Source organism: Nothoprocta perdicaria, unplaced genomic scaffold, assembly GCF_003342845.1.
Source record: "Nothoprocta perdicaria isolate Ctin4 unplaced genomic scaffold, notPer1 scaffold_214, whole genome shotgun sequence".
Taxonomy (NCBI): Eukaryota; Metazoa; Chordata; class Aves; order Tinamiformes; family Tinamidae; genus Nothoprocta; species Nothoprocta perdicaria.
Genome location: NW_020455360.1, coordinates 1,024,048 through 1,044,609, shown reverse-complemented (window position 1 = coordinate 1,044,609; position 20,562 = coordinate 1,024,048). Strand labels below are relative to the sequence as shown.

General features: G+C 44.1%; 1 protein-coding gene across 2 annotated transcripts in view; it reads left to right on the top strand.

The window, feature by feature from the left end:
• The window catches only part of PEAK1 (pseudopodium enriched atypical kinase 1), an 80,703-nt gene that overhangs the window by 16,521 nt on the left and 43,620 nt on the right, over positions 1-20,562 (top strand). The window contains exons 1-2 of one of the 2 annotated variants that reach the window (XM_026038642.1): positions 9,457-9,517; positions 12,257-12,420. The gene's annotated coding sequence lies outside the window, so the exon portion shown is untranslated. Of the gene's footprint in view, positions 1-9,456; positions 9,518-12,256; positions 12,421-20,562 lie in introns of those variants that run through there. The other variant, XM_026038641.1, reaches the window with a different exon arrangement.

Sequence of the window (20,562 nt, the reverse complement as noted above, 5' to 3'; positions counted from 1 at the left end):
CGCGGCGGCCGCGCTCGGGTTGCTCCTTCTCGGAGCAGGACCCGGCTGAGCTTTGGGCAGCCCACGGAGCTGCACTTGGCAGGCTGAGCCGTGCTAACAGGTTCTCAGTGCTCATGCTTTGAGCTTTCTAGCACATGGATCCCTTGCCTYAGCTCTGTGTCCTATTTTAAACCAAGGAGTGGATTCCATACTGTTCAGGCATTCATTTTCAGGGTGTTTTTTTCCGYGTGTGTTTATTTTTTCTCTACAACACTAGATACAACCTTGCAATTGACGGCTCTTTTTATGTTCTTAATGGCATATGACTGGCGACTAATTGTGAAAGGCTTAACCTGGATACAGCAGCGCCAGAAGSCTTCGCAAAGCCAAGGTGGGTGCAAAGGCTTAATCAGCGCCTTGAGAAGACTCCCTGCCCTCCCTCCTGGCCAGCTGGGACCCGCAGCCGAGGAGCCCAGCAGAGGTGGGTGGTTTGCGCTGCGTTACGGGGCTGCCGAGCACAGAGGGGAAGCAGCAGCTGCCGCCCGCGTGGCTCGCGGCCAGGGCAGGATCCGCAGCCTTTTATGTGTGACCCAGCCTTCTCCCAATGACAGGGTGACGCGGGCAARGAGCCCTGCCTGGCCATTAGTCCTGGCTGCACGCGTGGAAGGTGCCTCAGCGCAGGGCTTTGCTGCAGAGGGTGCCTCCTCGTGTCACCCCAAACACAGAAATGGGGCTGAGGCCCTGCTGCGAGTCATAAAGGTCCTGGGAGCATTTCATAAGGTTCCTTGTAATTAGTAGTGCGAAATTAAGGAAGGGTTGTTGGAGCATATGGAGCAGGAGCGCTGGTGGCCTGAGTGGCCCATGGCCAGGCTACTGGGCAGGCCAGGACACCACTAACACTTAAAACCTTACTTAGAAAAAAAAAAATCCTTCTCCCTCATTTTTGCCTCTTTTACTATTCTCTAACAGGACTCATCCCCATGTATCTGCCTTTCTCTGCCACGTTCTTAGTGGTACCTGTGAACAGCAGTAAAGACCCCCATCACTTTGGCTTGGAAGCGGTGTCACCACCCCACGGGGGACAGTTTGCTGGGGACCTTAATGTGCCAGCAGTGCCCATCAGGACTTCTGGCTTTGCACAGCCCCAGGCTGCATTAAACCCCAGCGCCTGCGAGCGCTGTCAGAGCCAGCAAGGCCTCCGTTGTTTTTCATTCGGTCACTTTGCTGCAACAGAAGTTCTCAAACTCTAGTCAGCAAAAATACATAAGCAGCTTTTGAAAATGCAGAGGTGGAGGATGTGCAGGCGTCAGCATGAAACTGTGCAGCCTGCTAGATCAAAAAAAGAAAAAAAAAGCTAGGAAACCTATCCAGGTCAGGTTATCTCCTAGCCCTTGGGCATGGAGGAAAACGCTGACAAGGGTGTGATGTTGTTTGGAGTGAAGTCTTGTCACTCTCAAAGGCAGAGGAGTAATCCGTTTGCGTCYCTTGCATAAGGAGAATAACATCCAAATTAGTGAAATTATGGAGGGASACAGGATTTATGTCAGCCATCAGTAAATAAGTAAAAATAGTTAGAAATAATTCTAATGTCCTTATTTTCATAATGAGATGCACTTTCCTGACTATATATAAATTGCTGTGTAATGCTCACTGTTCTCAGTGGAAACGAGTTGGAGCTTAAATAAAAATGAGAATGGAAATTATTCTTTAAGCCAAACTTCTCAGCACTCGGCAAACTAATGYGTCCATCTGAGAAAGAAAGAGTAGTTTGCATGAAACCAGCAGAGCTGTTAAGCTGCAGCAATGCGAAATGTTGCTATTTTAAAGGAATGGTATAAATTCCTGTCAGTTAGTGCKGGATTATTTCAAATTCCCCTAGGTTCGAAAAAGAAAAAGGGGAAAGAATTTTAACCAGCTCATTTGATAGAAAAATGACCTGCCGAGGGGCTCGGAGAAGAGACCAGAAAGCAGATTAGAAGGGGGAAGTTGTGCAGAGCGGGCAGCGGAGACGGGAAGAATTCCCACCGCAGGCACCGACTTCTAATGCAGTGTTACGGGTGAGAAGTGCTATGTTTGAAAAGTTTAAAAATAACAGATTTTAAAATTGTCGTGTTTTGTCCCATTTATGTGGATGTTTTCAACTACAGCCACGTGAGGGGAAGAACAGTGTTTTCTCTGTTCTTTCCCTGCTTTGTTTTAGGACAAATAACCTCTCATTGAGCTCCAAGAGGCCTAAGATGCACTTGGTGTATAATGGGTTTTGACAATGTTTCTTGTATTCTGCTGAAATGCAAAAACGCAGATTTTCCAAGCCTCACGCTCCCCYAGATTGCAGGGATTTGATCTGAAACAGTAAAATAGCCACCAAAACTCAATTATATATTGAATTTCTAAGCATGAAAATTCGGTTGTGATTTTGTAATACTGGAAAATAAATGTGTTTCTACCTTACTCCTGGGAAAATCTGAAGTAAAATTGCTACAGCTTAACGAAAAATGCAAAGGAAAAGTCTTGAGCTTGCTTGCAGAGTTTTAGGTTGGAAAACTGAGGCTGGGCGACAGTGCAAATAAATGAATGCAGGAGCTCATAACATAGCTGCTGGGCAAGCTACTGAAATCATAATATTCTAATAAATTAAACCTCTGGGATGTTMTGGTTAAATAATGCAAATGAACATTTTTAGTGTAAGTTATGGCATTTACGGTCATGGTTTTGATGCGCGGAGGAGCCCTGTGCAGCGCAGGTATCCGCAGGGACTGCTCCATGCAGGCTGCTGCGAGAAGGAGGTGTTTGCGGGGCGCTTCCCGGGGCCCTGCGTGTCTGTAGGAGCAGAGGAGGCGGCCGGGGGGACCGGTTCCCAACGCATTTCGCTCCCGTARGATGTTGAGCCCAAAGGGGGGTCGTATGCGTGGCGACCTGAGCTGGGGATCGCTCGGTCCTGCCCTGGTGCAGCAGGTGATTCCTGGCAGCCGGTGGCTCTGCGGCACGTCAGGATGCTCCGGTCCCGCCGCGGCTCCACTTGGGCATCCCTGTTCCTCCCTCGCTGCTTTCTCCTGCTAGCGCCTCTCTGTATTCCCACATGGGCCATTTYGAAGGCGTGGGTTCTCAGCTATGCATGGTATTCAGAGGCTCCTTTCTCTTTGCTATTTTGATAATATTTTATTACTCTGTTTTAACTTCATATCAATTTTCTTTAGCTTAAGGTTTCAAGCAAGCATTTTTTCTCTGGCAGGAGATTTTAGACCTGCAGCTGCTCTGTGCTTTTTTTTWATTTTTTTCTTCTCATATGAGTTACTAGATCAACACGAGTGTGAAATAACCCTTTTAGTTTGATTCTAAGCTCCAGCAGAATCCCTACTTCTGCTCCTGAAATTATCTGCTACCTTTGCTGGCACTACGCAGGTTCAAAAAGCACCTTGGAAATTTATCCCTGCCCTTCATGGGACAGCTCACGTTTTACCGTGTCTTATAATAGTTCTGGAACCATCTTTCACTGATCTGCAAGGAACATCTACAACGATCATCCTGCAAACTGATCTTCGTAGGAAGAGGATCTGCTTGTACTTCATTCTCTGCCCTTTCCTTGTTCTTGATTTTCCCCTCTGAAGACACTTGGGCTATGCTGGAGGTAAGGGTGGGTTTTCAGAAGGTGCTCTGTGCTGTTTCGGAGCTTGGCGCGTGCTGCAGCTGGCCGGGCTGGTTGCAGGAACAAGGCTCAGCCCTCCCGGCCTGCCTGTCACCTCCCTGCATGGAACAGCCTTTTCCAGCTCACAGCTGGGAACCGCGGCCCCACCTGGCTGCAGCCGGGCGGGCAATTTTGAGCAATAATTAGCCCTTAGCAAGGGCTTCATTCATTTTTTTTTTTAATATAGTATTTCATCAATGTTAAGCGCTTCTTGTGGTTCTTTATTGCAGTTGTTTTCCATCAGTATTTTGTATTTTTAAATTGCAGTCAGAACAAGTGCCCCCAGGAGAGAGARATGCCCTGCAGCCAGCGTGGCAGGACCCTTCCTGGGCCCCTCCGATCCTCGCTGCAGGGCATTTCTCTCCTTCCCCTTGGTGTTGTCTCAGGGCACCCACTGCTTGTGCCATCCAATTAATTTCACTTTGATTTTAGAATCAAAGAACTTTGATTATATAAGCACTTTGATTTTATAATCAAAGAGCGCTGCAAGCCCTGACCCAGTGCAAGCAGAGCTCTTGCTGTTGGTGGCCCCGGTTCCTGGGGGGGATCGCCCTTACCCGGGCTGGTGCCAGGGGCTTGCAGCTCGCCCGGCTGCGCTTGCCGCGTGGCTCTGCGTTCAGCCCCTCTGCTCAATTCAGCTCACTTGCTTTTGTCATTTCTTGCTTCCAATTTCTTACATCTTACTGCCTGTCTCGTGGCAAGGTCAAATGGGACTTGAGCAAGAAGTCGAACCGCGTGGAATGGCWGTTGTCACTAACGTGCAGAGTTTAAGTGCCGTTTATTTTCTTGGAAGTACCCCTTCATTTGAGCTGTCTTGTCTATCTTAATCCCCAAACCAATTTTTGACATCTTGCTTTTAAGTAAGACTTTGACAAATAGCAGCAATCCACAGCAGACGCGCTAGTGTGGTCTTTTGAAAATGATTTTCCTAAAGAGCAGAGCGAATTCCTGCGCCAGCCCGACCCGCAGCAGCAGCCGTGTGAAATGCCGGAGCTGATGAAACCCTTCACAGGGAAAGGTAATCCCGACTAATGGCCCGTGCTCCTGCCTTAACATTTCAGTCATGATTGCAGGTCTGAGCACAGCGCTTAGGAAATTCAGCTGAAGCATTTCTCCATAGCTTCCCCCTTTAAATACATCTTCATCGGGTCGTGGTCTCTGTTTGCCTGTGCCGGGGAGGCCGTTTTCCCGGGACCCGGGAAGCGCCGTCGGATGCAGCTGGGCTGCGCCGCGTGTGCTGGGTGGCAACGACTCCGCTGACCTTTATTTMGCAAGAGGAAATGAATTCCAGTGAGAATTTTTCCTTGGTAGAGTCACCCCAAAGTATCTCTCAAGTTTCTGCTAATGAGTTGGTGAGATGTGAACTTGAAATTCAAGATTCCMTTCTGGCACGGCCATCCAGGTCACTCCTGAGCAGGCCCAGCTTGCAATTGCTCCTTGTTTTCTCGCGGTCGGATTTTGCAACTGATCATTTACTCTTTGCAACCCGGTGCTGGTGTGACRCTTTATTTCATTTTTGGCCTTTTCTCACCACCTGAGTTCCTGGATTTTGGATGGTCATCCACCAGGATTTTTGTAGAGATGTTGTGATGAGCTGGTGGTTTGTGGTAGGGGTCAGTCAAGGTTGAGTTGAGGGAACCAGCAGCTACYGTCCATGGCCTTCAGGGTACAGCCTTGGGCAGTGCCCAACAGGTGAGCTTGGAAGGAGCTACGCCTTTAAAATGACTTTCAGCTTCTACCTTTATAAATGTATACGTTCTGTAAAGATAAAAGTTAGTCTGCAAAGATGGCTTGTTTTTAACTGTTTTTCGTCAAAAGGCTTCCTTTTTTCATTTTTCTCATCTGTCATAGAAACTTAGAGTTATTTTTTTCAAAGCTTTCTGGTCAGCTTTCACTTTCAAAGATCTTGCTTTATCAAGATGATCAATAAATTAATGAAATAAATGCTAACAAAAGTATGTTAAATATTTTAATGGAAATCTTTCTCCTCCTAATTGGTTATGCGTACACGGCTTGTGACTAGTTTCATTATTTCCCCTGAGACTGGCCAGGATTCTTTTCTAGAGCAGATCTAATTTTTTTTCTCTCTTTCATATATGAAAATGTGTATGGATTTTCTTTTACTGTAAACCTTTTTAGGTCTACTTGTAAATTTTATATGCAAATCCAAATTCATAAATGAAATTATAGTCTATGACTCTGCTGCTTCTAATGCTTCTGGAAGCACCTTTCGAGTCTGTCTGGCATGACCTATTAACTTATAAGGGTTTAGGCTTCTCCACATCACTTTTGCTGAGCCTCTGCCCATATAATACATTTAGTTCATCTACTATTTCATAGTATAGTTCAGGACAGAAGATACACCAGTTTATAATTGTTTGTGGTAGTTTTGAAATGCTGTCTAACAGCAAAAAACGAAGTCTTGGCAAAGTCTTGGTGCTTGAGAAACTTCTCAAGACCTCTCTTTTTCATATAATGAGGAATTAAGAATTTAATCAGGCAGAAAACAGGTCTCTACTGCATGAAACAGAATCAAAAATGTGGTGAGATGTGACCAGCAGGCAGAAGTCCCAAATACCGTCTACCAAGTTACACACATTTCAGTTTTGTGTACGTGGAGACACTTATTTCTGCTATTAAAGTAACTGGGGGAATTTTAAAAAAATGGCTATGAAGAAAAGATTTCTTTTGGATTCCTCAGATTTGCACACAAATAYGTGCAAGTATTATTTGATTACAGTTTGATTTGTTCCCTTTTTAGGTAGCAACCACATATGGAGAGCATTTGTTTGCAGGGGAGAAAGGATGGCAATGATTGTAGCAGTATAAATCAAATGGGAAAGGCAGTGTTTCTCAGATAATTAAAACTCACTGGTTTTGTGCTTATTCTTAAATCAATTTTATTCTTTTAAAAATGTTTTATGAGATGTACTTGGAAAAAAATGGGAGAAGCCTCAGTTTTTTGTATATGTTAATTCCCCCCAAAGTAAGGTTGTGTTCTTCTTCTGTGAGTCAACAGTTGCTTCTTCAGAAACAGATTGGAGAAAAATCTCAGAACAAATTAAAACCACCAGGGTTTTTACCATTTTTCTTCAGTGATGATGTGCCCCACCATATGCTAGAGGCAGAAGTTATCCCTTCATGATAAAAATGCATGGTGGCACTGCATATGTACATATAAACAAACACATATGGTTTATGAAGGTTATGTGGCCAGATTTAAGCTTGAGAAGTGAAATGTGCAGGCTAATAAAAGTAAGGAGAGGACTGCAAAGCTGGACGGGCTTTCTTAGTGATGAATGGAGCTTGCCAGGCATGAGTGGTATGTGCACAAGTGATACCCCTGCTTTAGCAGCCTTTAAAAAAGGTCTTGAGAGATGGTTCTGCATATATATTTATATATGTGTGCACGTGAATGTATTAGTGTATTTATATATTTAGATTTGTGAAAGATATTGCAGTGATAATTAGATCAGAGGAACTTTAATAAAGGAGTTTATAAAAAGCTTAAATCTTATTACTTTTGTGTTCAAATACTTGCAGTAATTGCATAAAGATGCCCTGCAACTCTGCACAYGGGCACTTGTCTTCTGCACGCCCGCCTGCATGAGCTGCTGCCCTGCATTTCTTCTGCTCCCCTCCACCTCTGGGCATCCAGAGCACCTTGTGGTGACAACCTGCCATACTTCAGTACACTATTCTTTACGTCAAAAAAGATATATCAATAAAAGCATTCTTGATTCCCCAAACCGTCACTCATCTTTCCATTAAGAATATATATTGTCTGATTTATGTTCTTCCTATTTAATCCATCCAGCGCCACGTGTGATGTGGTTTCCTTGTTGATGCTAGAGATTATTTTGACCCTGTAAAAGACCTTCTGTCCCAGCTGTGAAACCAAGATTTTTCAGTAGATGATGAAGTGCAAGTGGGGCAGACCTGGGCAGCATGTGCACGTGGACCCAGTACAACCAGGCCAAGAGCACGAGAGCGTGGCCGTGGTGGGGCTCAACTGCAGTGCAAACCCTAATCCCGTGGCAGGTTTGGGTTTAGTTTGTGAAGGAGAAGTTGTGTGAAAGGCAATGGAGTGTCTGGTTTGCTTGGTTTYGTTTGCTGGTATTGTTGCTTCCCATTTTCCCACTGCTGTAGTGCTGCTGCCTCCGTTGGCCCCGTGTCCTCGCTGTTACCTGAGGGATGCGCTGCCAGGCCCTGCTTGGCTACTCGGAACACTTTGGTAAATACAAAATACCATTAAAGTGGAGATTTGCAGAGAACGGGTGCGTAGGAAGGCTTTGCTGCTGCAGCAAGGAGGAGCAGAAGATGCCATGGCCTCGTGTTCCTGTYGCGTGCTGCTCCCAACCCTCCTCTGTGCTTGTGAAGAGCCTTTTGGCTGCATTCCAAACCATCTCCCAAGCTTTGAGCAACCAGTTTCCTTTGAGCTAGAAGAGTTTGCCCAGGAAGATTCAGTTATCGGGCYGGGTATCAGCACCACTGGGTACCAGTGGTATCTTGGGTCTCCTTTCCGCTCACTTTCTCGCCTTATATAATGATATTATATGTATAATATGAGGGGGAAARAACTAGTGAATATGAATTGCTGAAAGATAGATGCAACTTGGACCTTGGGAGGAGAGGGTCTGGATGATCCTTTGTGGTTTCTTCTAACAGTATTTTATCATGATGATTTTTTTTTCCTTCCACCTTCTTTTCCAAGTCCAAAGCATTGTTTATTTTCCTCCCTTCTCCTTGCAAATCTTTTCTTCCATCCATGAAAGAACAAGAGTGTTGGGAGAAGACACAGGTGTTAAACTCTTTGGGTTGTTTCTGGGTGTTCTCGCGTCAAAAGCATTTTCTAACTGGTGGCTCTGCAGTCTGTGCAAGTCCTTCAGCAGATACGTAACAGGCACTTGCTGTGAGAGTCCTTAAGCATCAACAGGCCATTAAGTGCTTCCTTTCTCTCTGGGCCTCAGTTCTGCTTTGAACAGTATAATCAGTCTATATTTCGTATTATTTTTTTAGTAACTTTTAAACTCCCTCCTGAGTTTTTTTCCTGTATATCTATGAATTAAAATTAAAAATAGAACCATACTCAGAAAGGAAGATACAGTCCATGTTCTGAGTTAGGCCTCTTTGTCCCCTTCCTCCATCTCTGTTGAGATGGGATTACTCATTCTTCTGAGTATTTCTTTACCCCAGGAGATAATTTTGAAGTGAAAAAAATATTGCTGCCTGGAAATGGAGTGCATCCCTAARTTCAGAAATGATGCTTAAAAATACTATCATTCTGGGGCGCAAGCAGCAAATTCCTTCCAGCTGCTTATTACGTGTGCTATAAATAATAAGTATTTGTGCTTCTTCAATTCTCCTGTTTGCAGTAGTCCCCCAGTTTATTACTGATAATATTTTTGCTACTTTTTCTCACCTTCTTAGGTCTCTGTCCCTTGTAGGGGCAGGGAGGAAGCCTTTGGAGGGGGGCTCTGAGTTTTACAGCAGTCTGAGCTCCACGGCTGCCGGAGTCCCCTCCGTGCAAGCGTAGGCAGCTCTCGCAATCCCCATGTGAATCAGCCGCTTTGGCGGCGCGGCCGCCCGGCTACCGTTTGCAGCAGGCCCGTGAAATTTGCTGGAAGGAAATCCCGTGTTTTAATGACAGGCTGCGGTGGCTGCTGCTGCTGACCCCGGGCTGCTCTYTGCCAGCGCAGCCCATCTGCAAACGCCGCCTCCCGTTTCCGAAGCCTCCTGCAGAACCGACAGCGTCGCAGCGTGGCAGCGGCCAGGATGCTCTTGCCATTCCCATCAAGCTGTAAATGGGTTCCCGGATGGGCTGTCAGTGCTGTCCTGTATTGAGGCACTGTAGTAAGTCTATTATTACTATTATTAAAAGGGTTAGAGGATGCTGTTCTTCGTRGGGCTTTCTGGGTCACTTATTTCAGGGGGGAATACCTGATTGCTTGCATAACGATTCTGGCAAGATGTTTAAACTGGCGTTGCAGGATCTTGTAATTATGTATTTCTAAAAGGTTTTGTATCCAAGGCACCAACGTGCTGGGTGTATAAATAGTGTGAATGATGCCAAAAATCCTATTAGTTTGGCAAAGCCGGTAGCTGTCTGAAAGCAAAGGATATTTCTTAGAATAAAAATAGGACCATGTGCCCAAAGCTTGGCTCTCTGCAAGCTATCTCAGCTCACTGGGAGTCTGGTTGTAGCAACAGTAACAGCAGAAATATTTCTCAAACCATGGCCTGGGATTTCCGTGGGCTCCCTCACGCAGGCAGCAGGTATCACTTGTGCAGGATCCCTGCACGCAGGTTGTAAGGAGGTGTGAAGCTTGCAGAGCTTTTGGCATAAGTGAAAATGACTCTATGCAACTGAAATTAGAAAATGGCTGCAAATGTTGGTGTTTTGTTAAAAGGTTTCAGCCCATCTGCATTAGAAGCTGTAATGCACTTAGAAACCTAAGCAGGATTGTTTTACTCTAGCTCCAGTAAAGGTAATAGTAAAGATGGGAGCAATCCAAGCACACTGCCTAATCCCTTGTTTTTCTACCCAGGAAAAATTATTCACGTCACCTCATTGAGAGAGTTTTTAAATATTTGCTCAGTGTGTCTGCTCCGTGCCGCAAAGCATTTGCTGATTTCCCTGATTTTCRGGATTGTTCTTTCTCAGTTCAGAGAACTGTGTCTAGTATACCCCTATTTTTCAGACTTCACACCTCAAGAAGGTTCTCAAATGACTGTGAGCTCTCCTTTGCTCTTTCTAGAAGTTTTGCAGGACTCTTCTCCTTTCTGCTCATGCTCTACATGGCAATTCTGGCTAATTTTATCTGCAAAAGCAAATCCAGTGTGTTCTCCGTGCTGCTAATCCTCTAATTCACCTAGAGGAGAATAGTAAATCTTTTCCATACAGATGAAGTTCTTAGCTAGTCTGTAACATCTTGTCTTTGGGCATATAATGTGTTTTTTTCATCACAGCTCTTACTCATCTCATCCTGGGCATGGTCACCTATCTCAATATCGCCCTTTCAAATATGTCCCCTAATAATAATCCCCCAAATAATATAATACTCAGCTCTGGTGTTTTCCTTATGCTGCTCATGTWCTTCTTGCATTCCCCTGCCCTGCTCTCATTCAGGCCATGTGTGCTCCTCAGGCTGCACTTTCCATCTGACAATAGAGGCAGTAAAACACCTTGTTCCCTGCTACCSAGGACTTCAATAACAACAACATTTTCTCAGAGGTTCATGTTAACTTCTTTTCCTCCGATTTTGTCATCCACAAATATGTTCATACTTGAGTCACAGCAGTAGAATGCCAAACGAAAGGAGGCAGAACAAAGCAAACCCCGCTCGGCAGCAGTGTTTCAGCAGGGGCTAAAGACCTCCAGGAGTTTTGGGGGGACATCCTGGATTCTGTCTGAAAAATGGCAAATGTGTCTGTAGCAGGAATGCCTTGGAGAGCTCAAGTATCCTGGGTTAAGGTAAAGGTTATTTTTTCAAGAGAACTTTATTGGAATGAGGGGCTAACCACCATAAAGGSCTTATATGCCAACATTGTTAACATAAACCCACGTGCTTTTATTCTTGCCAAGCATGTAGTATATCTAGGTGGTTTTCTTCCTCTTTTTTCTTAATTCATTCTTTGCATTTTGTTTAGGAAGTTGTAGATAGACTTTATTTTTTAAATTTTAAGGTCACTTGTCATGTTACTAAGCCAAGTTTTGTGAGTCCTCTGTTCAGCAGGTACTCTGCAACTGGTGATTTTGTCACAAAGCTCGGACTTGGCATATAGAGTTAGCAGACAAAATGAAGCATATTGCTACTTTYCTGGGGTTCAGAAAAGAAAACTAAAGTGGGGAAAAGCATCTTAATATGCAGCGAGTGCAGCCTCAGTGCAGCCTGACTCGCAGGATTCAGGTGTGGAGAGTGCAAATTAAAAAGTGCTGTCAAGTGTTAGAAAATCAAAGAAAGGCTTGAAAATAGTAAAGGACAAAGATGGTCTCTCCTTATCTCCTTCACGGGTAAATACTGTATTGACCGGTTGTCATCTCAGTAACACTCCTGGGTKGGTGTATGGTGCTTCTTAACTAAAAGCTTTGCCATTCTTGACCTTGGGTGTCATGTTTGTCAACTTTAAAAAGAATTACAAAAGGAAAAGCTAAATATATATATTTACTTTTAAATATATATATTTCAAGACCAAGTGTTCTAGCTATGTTTGTGTTTGTAGTTTTTAGGACTGAATTGTTGAAGGAAAAAATCTCTGTCTTCTGATGAAAGAGATGCTTACGTGCATTTAAATARAAGGCAGAGGGGCATGCTGAGCACTTGCAGGAAACTGTAAAGCAGTAATTCTGCCAAAGAGTTACTTCTCATCTTGATCATTTGGTAAATCCGTGCTGTGCTTATGTAAGTCTATCTAAACTCTGCTCAGATTTTCTGCCTCATGAAGAGCAGTGAATTCCAAATCAGATTCAGCTGAAGTCTCTAGGTGACTTTTGTAGCACTTAAGAAATCTAGTGGGCATGACAGAAGGCAAACGAACAATAAAGAGTATTTGAAATTTGTTTGGAGTAACATAATCTCTTTTCTTTTGCAGAAAATGTTGTCCAAGTCTGTAGCCATGAAGAGAAGGGGGTGAAGCAAGTCTGCCTGGAGAAATCGGAAGTTCTTGGAAGTTTCAAAGGGGCTTAGTGCCAGCTGCTGCAGAAGGTTTTGCAAAGCCAACCCAGATGAATAGATGAAATGCCTCAAACTTAAGCGGTAAATATTTTTTTCTGATATCTCTTCATTTCCCTAATACMACTTCCTTAGCTTGTATGGATTATAGAGGATTTTGTTCTTACACTACCAGTATTTAAACAGAGTAATTTTACAAGAGCTAAACATTGGATGAATCTGTAATTCTGTGAGTTTCATTTATTAGCAAGCAGCTGGAATCTTAGACTTTTAGTATCTGATGTACTGCGTTGTAATTTAAAGAAATTTCTTCCTGAGGGTTCTTCCTATCTCCTCATGGTTGAAAAATGAGGTTAGATTTTTGTTACGGCTGTGTTAGTGAATGGCCTCCTGCCAGATGTTAGGGAAAACTACAATTCTGACTAAACTGTAGAAGCATCTCTGCACCTGCTTGTAGTTGCATGTCAAGGAACTTATACAACTTCTAAAACATAACAAGAAACACCTGAAATGCACCTCAGTTATACTGGAGAACTGTACAATGTTGTCATCATGACCATGTGCTCCTCAGAAATACAAAAATGCAATACTTAAAGGTGAGAAGACCTCAGCTTCTCCATGGTTTTAGTTATAATGAAATAATTTTAGGCAATTCAATAAGCAAAAAATACTTTGTGGTTCTTTAAAGCATGTGATATCTGCCTTTCCTATTGCTGACTGTCCATTAGCCATCTATGATTATATTAGCTGCTTAGTGTAAATATAATCTGCTTAGTGTAAAATGTAAATACATGACTCGAGGACTTGCTTGTTAATGTAGCTCTCATTGAGAGTCATCAAACCGCTCTCAAGCTGCAGTAACTCTGCCTTTGTTAAAATGGGTGGCATTTAAACAATGACTAAAAATAAAAGGCTTAAATAAAAGCACATAAAAAATAGCTCATATTTAGTACTTCAAGACAATGTTTTGTTTTCACTGTCTTGGGAGCRAAGAGTCAAGGAGTTGAGTATAGCAGTTCCAAGAGCTGCGCTGAGCCTCGTGTACGGTGGGATTTCCATCAGGTTGGTTATGCTAATGGAAACCAACTGCACAGCTGAGTCTATCAAGAGTGATATATCTGCAYGTGGATTTCATTTGCCATGCATTAGCAAAGAAGGAATCTGTATGTATGTGGGGCTATATATATATGAATATATAAAATATACTCACACACATATGCGGCCAGAATTTCAAAGATTCAAAGAATGCAGATTTTCAGGATTTTACAAAGGTTCCTCCTTGCACTCATCTCCTTTATTTGAGGTGGAGAAGGAGGGAGGGAGGAGARGGGAAGGAGGGCAGATCTGGTTGTTGTCTTATTCTGATTTCATRGACAAACAARGACARCATTTCCGAACCTTACAGWTATTTGGCCTGGGCAGGGAAGGAAACTCTAAGGTATTTAGTCCACCTATGTTATAGACTGTGTTAACTCTTTGGCAGGGAGCTGTCAGTGCTGCTAGAGAATAATTTGGAGGGGAGGTTCTAGGAAGGGAGCGGTAAGGATTTAGGAGAGGTTCCGCATTGGCATAACGCTCCCATTGGAAATCCACATGATTTACTGCTGAATATTTGACCGATGCCTTGTTCCCTTAGGGGTTTCCCACCTTTAAAGGTTCCTTGCCTCTAGAATGTGTTGTATTATTTGTTTCTCTTACTGTGCTGGAGGATAGGGAGGGCCTGCAGATCCCACTCATCTGCAGTGGTGCCAAGTGAAGCTCAGAAAGGAATGCTAAACACGATGTCTGTCATTTTCTGTCACGTTTGTCCCTCCTTTTTGACTTTGTGCCTATTATTAGCACACCTCATTTACTGACGAGCCTAAGGAGAACAAGAGGACGAGACCATTTTGGTTCTCATGCCTCAGTTTGGACAGAGCTGTGGAACTGGGGCACTTCCATGTGCTTTCAGGGTTCTAGAAGACTCTAGCGAGACTGCAGATGTGAGCAGGACGAGTTAAAAGGCAGCGCTGAGCACAAGCTCGCCCTCACCAAGGAAAACGTGCTGTCACAGCACGCCGTATTCAGCAAGTTAGGTGAGGATATAAATAGCCAACAATTGCCATCATTTCAGAGTAAAAATCCATAGCAGATTGAAAGGAGATCCTTTGTTTGTCACCTTGTACCTTGTTGCCTGGCAGAAAAAAAACACCTTTTCTTCAGGCATCCAACGTTTGTCAAAGTAGCACTAATTATAATTGCATCAGGGCTAAAGGTTTCCACAGAGGCAGCCRTTTCCCATCATTGTTTCTGCGTTCAAATAATGGTTATTTAGCCGGCGAAAGTGACTATTGGTGGTGCCGGAGCGGGAATGAGAGCGGGAATGACCGTGTGCTGGGTGGCCCTAGCCCATGGCGACGGTTGGACGGACACCRGGAGGTTGGTTGGGTCTGCGGAAGCCAGGGAGGAGGCCTGGGAAGGGGCAGCTGCCGTGGGGCCGGGCTCACCGCCTGTGGGGCGGCCGCGTGGAGCGGCCCCGGCCCCATGGCAGCTGTGGGGCTGGAGCCTGGGAGGGTGCTCCTGGCGCGGGGACCTCGCCCGCGACGGATCTCGCCCAGCCTCGGAACACATTTTTTCCATTTGACTCACCGAGTGAAATCTAAGCGAGCGATAAAATTTCTAAAATTAATGTTCAGTTGGTTAGAATAATAATGAAAAAAAAAGAGTGGATTTATCATCAGGAAGGAAGAGCAGAATAAGGGGAAAGAATCCACGGAGAGGAAATGACCTCCTTCGCCAAACAAAGGCAGGCTGTGAGCAGCTCAGCGCCCTCTGCCCCGAAGGCCGTCCCATCCTCGAGCCACACGGGGAGAGAAAATTCCAGAAAGCAGGATTAGCAACCTCCTTTCCCACACGCAGCACGCACATATTTTTGTCTGGGGGTGCTTTTCCATGGGGAAGATAATAAGCGAAGCGCGTGTTTGCATAGGTTAAGTCTTCGTATCAGATGCTGCCCGCGCCTGTGTGAAAGGAAACAGCCCCCTGATTGCTCCAGAGCTCCTTTCTCCCCGCGAACAAGCCCTGCCTTTGTTCCCTCTCTTTGACTTGGCTCACAGAGCAAGGAAGGAACATAAAATACTGGCACCGAAGCAGGCTGATAGGATTGCTTTATGCTATGGATAGAGCTAAGTACCTGTGTAGGAGGAGGAGGAGCACGGGCTTTAAATGTATTTTTGAGATAATAATCATAAAATCATTCCTATAGAGTGTTTCCTTCGTGCGTGCCTGAAACACTCCGACTTCGACTCTCCAGTTAGTGATTTTGTACTGTTGTTTGAAAAAATGTTCACTGCACAGGCACTCCTGATAATAGTGAAAACTTGGTGTAAGGCAGAGGAATATTTACAGAAAAGAATATTTGAGATGGTGTGGAAGACGAGCTTATTTTATGTGTTTTTTTTCCCCAAATAGGTGAGCTGTATTCCTTCTTGTACTAAGAGCCAGAGAATTACCTATTGCTATACTAAGAAAAGATAGGGTGCTAAACATTTTAGCATGGATAACATGTACACAAAGCAAAGATGTTAATCTCAGAAGTAAATGTAAATTCAGGATGGATTTGGGCTCCTTTTACAAGGAGATTGTTCTTTCCCTATGTCCAGGCTTGCTACTTTCTCAGGTCCAGCKAGGCTTTTTCAGCTGAGGTTTAAATGACTGAAGATTATGATGATTCAAAATGGAAACACTGACAGATGAGGCAACAGTAAGATAGAAATATTTAATAAATGTTCCTAAAACTAATTGCTCTCCAACAGACAAGTCCATTTTTCACTAGCTGCCTTACAGTCTCCATTTTCATTTTTGCTTACTTACGAAATCTGTCCCATCACAGATATGCTGTAAATACTGTCCTTGTCAGCTCACATGATAAAGAGATATTGCTGTTGGTGTGTGCATTGAATTCCTGGTGATGTGATGACACTCCCTGGAAACTTCAAAATAGGCAGGACCAGCAAAGGGGAAAAATCAGCTCATGAACCTTTTGAAGTCCCGAACGAGCACTGCTCTGTTTTGAGCAGGTCCCCGTGTTTTCGTCACAGCTCTTGGGCTGCCGCACAGGAGCTAATTCACCCTCCCTTAGTTTCCATCATATGAAACTGGTATGTTTTGTTTTGTTATTTCTTTGATTAAGTGCTTGCTTGGTGCCTGTGAGATGCATCTTGGCAAGAAATGCTTTCCCATTCTAAACAGCAAGTTCAAACAAATATTTCAGATTCTGCTAATTAAGAGATTCTGCTAATTAAGAGAATGACTGATTTCTAAGATAGAAAAGGGTACGCTTCCCTTCTGAGTCTACTGTAAGCAAGAGTGGTTTTGTTTAAATAATCATTTTCTTATTGCATTGGTGGATGATTGCTGATGCAGTTGCAATAAGGGGAAGTTTTGTTGGGGTACCCCCTCACCACCCTTCAGGGCCACGGCGAAATCCAGCCCTGCGCTGGGCTCTGAGCTGAGGGCTCCTTCGGGATTTCAGCAGCTCTTCCATTTGAATGGGAATTTCCTCAATTCCTTCTGCAGAGGAATTTCTGAAAATGCTTTCCAGAACAGCATGATACAGAGCAGCGTAATCATCTCTGTCTTAAATATGAACRTTTGATCGTGTGTATTTTAAGCAGATGAATATACAAATTTTAAGCAGATAAATTCATTCAGCAATGAGTAGGTACRGGCTTTCATCTAGTTGAAAATCATTCCAGAAAGACATTGCTTGCCTTCTTTCAGCAGTGTGTCGTATATCATTTCCTAYACAATAGCTAATCTATGTTTTGCAAAGCTTTCAGTTTTAATCAATTGCTTTCCATTTCTGGTAACAAAAATTCTGTATATTCTTCAGGGAGAAACTGCGAGTTACAGTTTAACTTAAGCTGCTGTGGTTGGCGCTCTGCGGTATGAGTTACCGTGGCATTCAGAAAATATTTAACCAAATTCATACTTCTCCTGCTGAAGGACTGTGTTAGCCTGTGTTTAAACATAACTGGAATTATTTGTTTTCAATGCTAGATAAGACATGAGGGTAAATAAATTAGAAAATAAGAATACCTATTCTAAATTCTTCAGATTCTTATCCCCTCACCTAGAAGGTTTTAAAACATGACAAGTATGAGCGGTGGGATGGGATGGCTTTTTTCCTTAGCGTCCTACCCACGGTCCAGCAAATATTGATTAGCTGTGTGCTTCCTATTGCACTGTTGTTTCACCAGCTTTTTCTACAGTCTGCTGCTGTTCCAAGTTTTTTGCCATCACTTTATCAGGTTAAAATGCTTCCGTTTTTCACGATGGATTTCTCAAGTTCGAGATTAGCAACGAAAGTTTCAGGAGCTACCACTCAATAAAAAGCACTGACTGAATGTTTTCCCTGATCAGTGCAGCGCTAATTCAATGTGCAGGGAGAAACAGAACTCAGAGGGAATTAATCTTTCTAAAAGCTCATATTTCTGGAGAGAGGACAGCTGAAAATAGAATTGGRGAAGGCTGCTCTATCTCATCGGTATCATCATCTTCTTTCACTTCTCTGTTTTGCTGCAAATACCATCCCAGTGTCTAAGCATAAAAAGGCATTTGACCACAAGCAGAAGGGCTGCACTACCACTTTTTTACCTTGCAAACACTTCGGATTTCTTGAGCACTTCCTCTGTTATTTTTATAATGATTTCCATATATGAACAGTCAAATCGATGTTTTTGACTTCTGGCATGGTCCTGTTTGGTTTCATCATGCACATAAAGGTTCCTTAGGAAGAAACACAGAACCATGCATTTAAAACCGGTGTTCTTTGAGAAATAAGCCTGTATTAGTACAGCAACACCTACTTGAATATTTTGATTTATAGTCTATCAAAACATTATTGTGACTTCAGTGTATATAAATTTGGGCGGTTAGGCTAGATGAATATTAGAGACATGAAATTAATCATGAATTTATTAGCTTAGCCTTATTAATGCAGAAGATTTTTTTYTCCCGCAGCTAAATAAAGCAGCACCGAGCCCATAGATTAAAACATAATCCAAACGTAATCATATGTCTGCGTGTCACCGAATCATCTCCAGGGCTTTTAACTGAAAATATCCATTGGGCTCCACTTGGCGGTGGGTGCAGAGCTCGGCAGTGGCCATGGCTTGTCACGTTCCCCATTTGCTTAATGGTGGGAGCATCAGGGCACAGAGCATGGGCTCCAGCTGCCTGCAATTAGCGCTGGATTGGTCCAGGCTTCCAAGACCTGGATTTTATATTGGTGGCATCAATGGATTTCTCTTGTCCTCCTTCCCTGGAAGAGAAAATCACTYGCATCGCAAAGAATTAGAAGAGTAAATGGGGAAAGAGAGACTGTGTAGATGATTTACTTACAGCTTAGAGCTCTCCCCAGCAAGTAGGCATCGTAAGTCTCAAAAATTGGAGTTGCARTGAAAACGTGTTAATTCAATGCGTGAGGAGGAAAGGGGGTCTTTAGGAAAGCACAGAGGGTTCTATAAAACCCCAGATTTGCCCTATGTAATTTCTGCTCCCACCAAGAGCTGGTACAGGAAGGCTTTAGGGTGGCAAACCATGCGTCCARGTGTCATGGATCCGCCGTGACACGTTGGTGTCACAGTAGCCACAGAATGCAGCCCTGCACGTGCCAGGAAGCCTCTCCACTCGGTTCAGGTAACTGCCCCTCTGTGTCCTTGCTGCCCAAGTGCTCGCACTGCCCTGCTGACCCCTGCTTCTCCTGGAGCTGTGATGGCACCTGGAGAAGGTCAGTTGGACCTCAGCAGTCTCACCTACATGAAACGTGCGGCTGTGCATCTGCTGGGATCCCTGCTGACCGCTGCTTCTTGGGGTGCAGAGTCCAACATAGGGACAGTCGCCCCCGACACCAGTATAGCTACAGTCCTACGACCTTGTTGTTCCTTGCAGTGTTGAAGATTTGGTGCTTGTTGCTCCAAATGAGACTATGTGAAACAGAAGTAGTAACTGATACAGGACGATGTACCAGTGAAAATCTCCCTCATTTACTGAATGCAAATTAAATTCCTAGGTAATGAGTTGCACTTTCCTGATGCTGATGACCTTCATATGAGCGTGCCGTCCCCTCTCGGGTGCGGATGCGCTCAGACCCGCGTGTCCAGCGGCGGCAGTGCAGGTGTGAGCTGCATTTAGAAAGTGCCTTTGCAATACGGTCTCAGAGCTCCTTCCTTGCTCAACTTGCTGCCTGCGAGCAGCCGTCCTGCAGCGCCCTCGCYGCGCTCACGGGGCACACGTGGCAGTTTGTGCACGAGTGACCTTTTCCAGTTGCAAGTCTGAAGTGCAGAATGCAAACACGAGGCAAAAYTTATTCGGTGAATTGAAATTAACTTTTTCAATTTTGTTCTGTGTACTTAATTACATCTTAATAGAGCGTTAATGTATGTTTTGCTCTGTAGACAAGAATGTCTTGTTTACTGAGCTGCTGCTATGAAAGTTTATATTCTCTAAGCATAGATTTTATAATCATAGATTCTGTTTATTGACTGAAAATAAGTCCCTTAATCCTCAGAGTATTTAGATAATTTCCGTGAAACTGTATTGTGATGACTTTGGAAAAGCAGCTGAACACWTAAGTAACTGATACAAGGTCTGCACATGCATCTTACATATGCAGGCAGCAGTTTGGGCTCTAGCCATCCAGCTCTGCATGGTTTTCACTAGTAAATCACAGTGTAGACTCAGCTATTCATGGGCTGATGTTCCTGCTAAGTCAGTCTAGTAACCAGCTGTGATAAAGGGGTTGGTGAAGTGTCCTCTTCTCCTTCCTTCCCAAGGGCAACACCTTCCCTTTGGCTTGCTCTAGCACTTGACCAAAGCAGGTGTAAGCTGTAATTGACTTCCCTTCCTCCCTGCCATAAATCCTGTTTCTTCCATTTTAGTTCCTAGAGGAGAACTTGCTGTAGGGTGGCAGAGGCACCAATCATGGGTGCAGAGCCAGGTGCTGGGTGCGTAACATGGAATAAAAACTATGGGACCATGACAAGCTTCATAGRTTGCATAAGTGCAGCCTTCATTTACTGTGTTTTAACTTCTGTGTTTTTTTATATTTTCCAAACCCATTAAGAGAGACCTSAGGTACCACGGCAAAACCCAGAAGTTCTTCAAAAGGCGCGTCCTGCGCAGTGCAGGAGGCAGCAGCTCCTGCACGGGACTGGCTCCCATGCGGCACACGTGGCAGCAGGT